This window comes from Arachis ipaensis, chromosome B09 (assembly GCF_000816755.2).
Source record: "Arachis ipaensis cultivar K30076 chromosome B09, Araip1.1, whole genome shotgun sequence".
Taxonomy (NCBI): domain Eukaryota; kingdom Viridiplantae; phylum Streptophyta; class Magnoliopsida; order Fabales; family Fabaceae; genus Arachis; species Arachis ipaensis.
In genome coordinates this window covers 6,241,905-6,248,301 of record NC_029793.2, presented here as the reverse complement: position 1 = coordinate 6,248,301, position 6,397 = coordinate 6,241,905, and the positions used below count along the sequence as shown (strand labels likewise).

Sequence of the window (6,397 nt, the reverse complement as noted above, 5' to 3'; positions counted from 1 at the left end):
TTTTATGAATAAAATAAATATGATTTTTACTGAAATCCGTAATTTAAAAAAAATTACTTTTTTAAATTTTCTTTTGTTATCTTGTTTACACTATAAACGAGATGGCAGTGCGTGTATCTTGTTTACAGTGTAAACGAGATAAGACACATCAGCTGCCACGTGTATATCTCGTTTATACTGTAAACGAGATAAGGCTTGTCTGCGCCTATAAGTATAAGTCGTTTACAGCATTGTTCCAGGCCCCATTTTGACTTACTCAACCTCTTTCTATCCTCTTTTAATCCTTTCCTACCCTATTTTAGACTGATACGGTCATGGCGCGCCGGCGGGAAACGACAGAGACATCAATAGGCTGAACGAGACGTCGCATTACGCTGGGGCGGCCGACTTCGAGGTTAGTTGCGTTATATTCATTTAACCTAAGTATGTGGTCATTGTTAGGGTAGTCCTGTAATAACAAGAACATAGTTAAATGGTTTAGGGATAGGTCTCTAGGGTTTATTTAGAACTCTATTTGCTTGTGCAAAGTTGTTATGGCTTAATTATTGGTTTGGAACTCTATTTTTATTGTGCTAGGTTATTAGTATTGATAGCGTTCTAATTAGGATTTTATTATTGGCATATGTGATATAGAGACATGTGTAGGGCTTAAACATGGAACTATGTTCTTAAGTAGAAGTAGACAAGTAGTTGTAGCTTAGATAGAAATATTTGCTTGAAACAATTACTAAATAGAAAAAAGTAACATATTCATTAAAACAAAAATTTATAATCATCTCTTTATGAGGCTGAATTTTTTTTATAATTCTTCAGATGCCTCGACTTCTACTGCCTCAGCGAGTGAGTCATACCCTTCCTCTACCCGACGCCATCGTCTCGTATCTGGTTGAGGCTGGATTCGGCGACATGATGCCCCTCAGAGACTTCACTTTTGACAATTCTCTAATTTCGGCACTTGTGGAGCGATGGCGTCTGGAGACGCACACGGTTCATCTCCCTTGGGGTGAGGTCACCATCACCCTGCAGGACGTAAGGTACCACCTAGGCCTACGCGCATACGGTAATCCCGTCGGAGGTGCCTCTGTGACTTAGGTAGGTGGTACTGCACGGAGACATGGGCTATGGTGGAGCAGCTGCTGGGTGCCAGGCCTTCAGTGGCGGCACACCAGGCTGTACAAAGGAAGGAGTCCTTCACGCTGAAGCTAGTGTGGCTGCGGGATCGAGTACGCCAGATGCCCCGACAGACGACTCGGATACCCTCCGACATGAAATTTGCCATCATGTGTCTGATGTAGTAAGCATGGAAGGCTCTTGGGGGATGCCAACCACTATCATCGGAGCTTAGCGCGGCCTTGATGGCCTGAGATCTGTCGGAGATAACCAGCAGGCCGTCTTGTGGGTTATGTGGCGTCTCAGATTAGTCAGGAAGAACGACCATGACTCTGTGCTCTCAGACTCGACAATGGCAAAAGCAATAGGCAAGATGTTGCTGTTCCCGTCTTGTGCCACCACAATCGGCAACACTCCACCGTACTTGCCATATAGATGCGTGCTGTCTACAGATACAAACGGCTTGCAATGCTTGAAGGCCTCGACACATGACGGGAAAGCCCAAAATAACTTGTCGAACATGCTGCAATCGCGCACCAGGAAGTGTCCATCGTAGAATGGTTTGACGCGCAGGTCACATATGGTTCCAGGAAAGCAGTTCTACAGTGCCTGAAGCAGCTTCAGCACCTTGTTGTACAACTCTTCCCAATCCCCGTAATCTATGCAATTGCCTTCTGCTTTGCCATCCGCACCTTTCTGTAGGATGGTTTGAAGTGATAACTTTTCTGCACCGCACCTTGCAAAACCGGAATACTCACAAAAGGGTTGGACTGAATCAACGGCAATATGACCCTGCAGATCAGACTGTTGTCTAACTGACGATGGTCTTGGAACATGGTGGGTGCTAGACAACTGTGCGTTCCACTAATCCTCCGAACCTCTCTAAGCACAACAAAACAGTATTGCTTCAGTCATATCTCAAACTTACTTAACATATCATACAAAATTACCGAAAAGCACAATTAAACCTGACTTAGCAGTATCCTAGGTACTGCCGAAGGGCCATACAGAGATTCCATTGACACCCACTCTCAGCTTGACGACACTGCACATGGTACTTCAACTGGTCCGATTCGATCATCCGGTACTCCGCACTCCTGCGAATACTGTAGTTCTTTATACCCTGAAGCACTGCCTCTCGGCTTTTGAACCATTGGCCGAGCTGAAACTCTACACTACCGTCTAGGTTGTAATCCTCTTCACCCGTGTCAGAAAACGGAGTCCTCTCATGCAAGGTTCAGAAAACCGGACCGGTCATCAAACCGCTCTAGTCACTGGTTCACTGGTCTAACCGGTCCAACCGGTGGTTCAACTGAAAAAACCGTTTTAGAATAGAATAATAAATAAATTATAAATAAACACCCTAAAATATAATTATAGTCTAATATAAATCTTAAAATATCTTCGAAATTTAAAACACTACATAAAAGTTGTGTACATTGCCACTTTTGAACTGAGTTTTTCTTTTGGAAGGTTCAAAGTTATTTCTGATTCAACCTCTGATCCAAACATTAAGTATACTAAAACTGCTATTGCTGCCTATACTAAAGTGCACAATGTGAAGCACACCAGCAAAACCTGTATCAGAAGGTCAATTATAGTGTGAGGATGTAAATTCATACAGAAAGTATAAATATTCATGTAAAACTATAAAAATCATTATCTAACAGTACTAGTAACACTTTACGACAAAATGAATAATCCTGTCTGTTTTGTGCATTGTGCTGTAAACTTCATATGCCTGATCGATTGAGACTTGTTTTCCACCATGGTGGAGCGTTTGAGACAGATCCTAGGGGAAATTTTATCTACACTTCTGACTTGTATGATGAATGGGTTGGAGTTGATGAAGACTATCTTGACGTGTTTGCGGTAACAGGTTATTATAAAGAGTTGGGGTATGATAAGGCTGAAGCATGTTGGTATCTGAAGCCTAAACATGTGTTGGAATTTGGTCTTAGGAGATTGAAAGTGGACCAGGACCTTGTTGATATGATCAAGCACTGCCATGAGAATAACAACGTCATCCACATCTATTTTGAGCACGAAACTTCGATTCCTGAGATAATTGATGTAATGAATTTGTCTGAGGAGGATGGTGATATAGGCCAGAAGGTCGGAATGGAAGGCATGGAAGAAGATAGAGTAGAAGGTGTTGAATCTGTGAAGAAAACCAGCACAATATTAAGTCAACTTGAAGAACCAGTTACCTTTATCCCAGTTGAACTGAAATCCACTGCACCAAGTCCACTGTCCACTACCCACTGCCCCATCTCCACTGCAAGTTAGGTGTTAGTCCAATGCCTAACGGAGAAGGTGTCTTCGAAAGGTTTTATGTGTGTTTGCATGGATGCAAGAAAGGTTTTGTGGGTGGCTGCAGACCTTTGGTAGGACTTGATGGGGCTTTTTTGAAGACCTATTATGGAGGATGGCTGCTGTGCGCCATGGGTCAGGATGCGAACAATCATGTGTATCCAATTGCATGGGCAATTGTTCATATTGAGAACAAAGACAACTGGAAGTGGTTCTTGGAGCTCTTGCAGGAAGACATTGGAGATCAGACAGAGCATGGTTGGTGCTTCATCTCTAATATGCAGAAGGTAACCTAACCTATATGCTTTAATTAGATGCACGATAAATTATTTTAAGGACCATTTTGGATTAATGAACCAAATTTGAAGGACTATTTTGGAGAATTGCAGAATTTAAGAATTTAAGAATTTCAGTATATAGTAACCTATATACTATTGTTATGGCAATTGCAGAATTTAAGAATCCTTAAGTGCATAAGTTCAAAAAAGAACCTGTTTTTCAATTTATTATTATATATCTGGTAAAAATCAAGAATATGTTATTTGCTCAGGTTTTTAGGTGACTACTTTGTTATCTTGTAGGGTTTAATCCCAGCATTGCGTGAAGTTATGCCAGGTGCGCATCACCGCTTCTGTGCGTGGCACCTTTGGCAAAACTTTCAGAAACAATGGAAGGACTCACACTTGAAGAGTTTGCTTTGGAAGTGTGTTAGAGCCATGACTGTCCAGGAATTCAACGGACATATGCAGTCTATAAAGAGGGTGAATGAGAAGGCGTGGGCATATTTAGACAAGTTTCCTAGGCAGGCATGGACCAGGGCTCACTACAAGGACTTTCCAAAGGTTGACAATGTCTGCAACAACATGTGTGAGGTGTTCAACGCTGCCACCAAACCATACAGATGTAAGCCCGTCTTGACTTTACTGGAGGAGGTTAAGAGGGCTTTTGGTTTAGTTCATGTTGTGATTTATCTCTTTCTGGTTTAGTTGAACACAATTTTTAGCAGAATAAGTGCAGCATCAAGAGTTGAACTCATGTCAAATTAGTGTTTTATTTCATTTCAGTCCATCTTCATCAAGACATTACATACCACTTAAGAAATTTAAAATTTCATAACATTATCATCATTTGTTGAATATAAACCCCAACAAACTAAAACCTAAACACACACCAAAAGTAACAACAAAAGCCAGCAGCATCATTGTCATCATCTTCACGGTCTTAACATCACTCTCCAAGCTTGTCGCTTGTCGCACAAAGTGTGGTGGCTTTTTGAGTTCATGTTGTTGTAGCTGAATGTTATGCTTAAAGAATTCTGCCTTTTTTTAATGTAACCTATCAAACTTGTATGTATGGCCTTTGAATGTTGTTATGGCCTATGATGCTTTGGGTTGTGATACTATATTATGCACAATGTGCTTTAGCACAAACAACACTTGTTCCATGTTTCGGTATTAGTTATCTTAAATTAATGAAGCTTTTGGTTTAGTTCATGTTGTGATTTATCTCTTTCTGGTTTAGTTGAACACAATTTTAGCAGAATAAGTGCAGCATCAAGAGTTGAATTCATGTCAAATTAGTGTTTCATTTCATTTCATTCCATCTTCATCAAGACATTACATACCACTTAAGAAATTTAAAATTTCATAACATTATCATCATTTGTTGAATATAAACCCCAACAAACTAAAACCTAAACACACACCAAAAGTAACAACAAAAGCCAGCAGCATCATTGTCATCATCTTCACGGTCTTAACATCACTCTCCAAGCTTGTCATCCTCCAACTTAACTCATGCAAAACTTCTAGTGGAATGGGTGCTGCAGAAACTTGATCTTCACATCCATCAGCCCAGCGAAAAAAATTACAGTGAATTCCATACTGCAAAGTAAAAAATGCAGGTGAATCCAAACTCAAACTCAAACCATCTTAACATTTTCTTCACAGCCATAACCTTACCTCATAGTTCGGACAACCATAAAATGGTCTACCAGGATTTTCTGCAGTTGTTGAGTGCTTCATCACCGTTCGAAGCCCGCAATAACAAAAAACACCGTTCTTACCTCCCCTATTTCGCATTCCTTTGTTGCCATAAGGTCTGCCTGCAGTGTTGTTCCTACTTGAGCTACTTTGGCTTTTCTCGCCACCACCCATCATCACTCACACAGACAAGAAATCAATTTGGGTTTTACGGCGAAGAAGAGAGGTCGAACAGAAGAGAAGGAGAGTCGGAGAAGAGAAGGAGAATCGAAGAAGACAAGAAAATTAGGGTTTTATAATTGCAATGGACTAATTTGGGTAATATTAGGCAATTCCAGATACCAATTTGAAACAAATTCAACCTTGGCACACATCAGCATCCAGCTGGAATGCCCACATGGCAGTTAACGTTCCACATCAGCAACGTTAAGACGGCAATTCTGGGAGGGACTAATGGAGACGCACGTTTCTGAATTTTAGGGATTTATTTGGTCATTTAGAAAAATAAAAGACTGACAACAAATTTTTTGATAATCATGCTAACCAACAAACAGAGGAAATTCACAATTAAACTGAAATCTGAGTTCACAGAGGAAGTCGAAGTTCACAGAGTATCAATTTCACAGAGGAAGTTCACAGAGGCGAAGAACAAAGAAGATGAGCAGAGGACGAGTCACTCACCTGGGGTCGACGGAGGGCTACTGGTGTTGACTGTTGAGGACCGCGTGACGATGAAGACGATGAGAGGGCTACTGCCTGCTAGTGTTGAGAAGATGAAGACGATGGAGATGGAGGGCTACTGGGCAAGGAACCAGGCGAAGATGGAGGGTTACTTGGGCTGAGGACCAGGCGACGCGGTGCCGCTGATGACCTGAGACCGCGGCGACGAAGGAGGGCGACTGGGCGGCTAGGGTTCACGGCGGCTAGGGTTCACTCTTCTCTCACTGTGAGATGATTCAGAATCAGGTGAATCATGAATGAATGGGGTCGGG

General features: G+C 41.7%; 1 protein-coding gene across 1 annotated transcript in view; it reads right to left on the bottom strand.

Annotated features, from left to right (window-relative positions):
• Positions 1 to 6,397, bottom strand: part of LOC107617023 (F-box/FBD/LRR-repeat protein At1g78750) — a 99,614-nt gene that overhangs the window by 23,102 nt on the left and 70,115 nt on the right. The gene's annotated exons all lie outside the window — the stretch shown is intronic.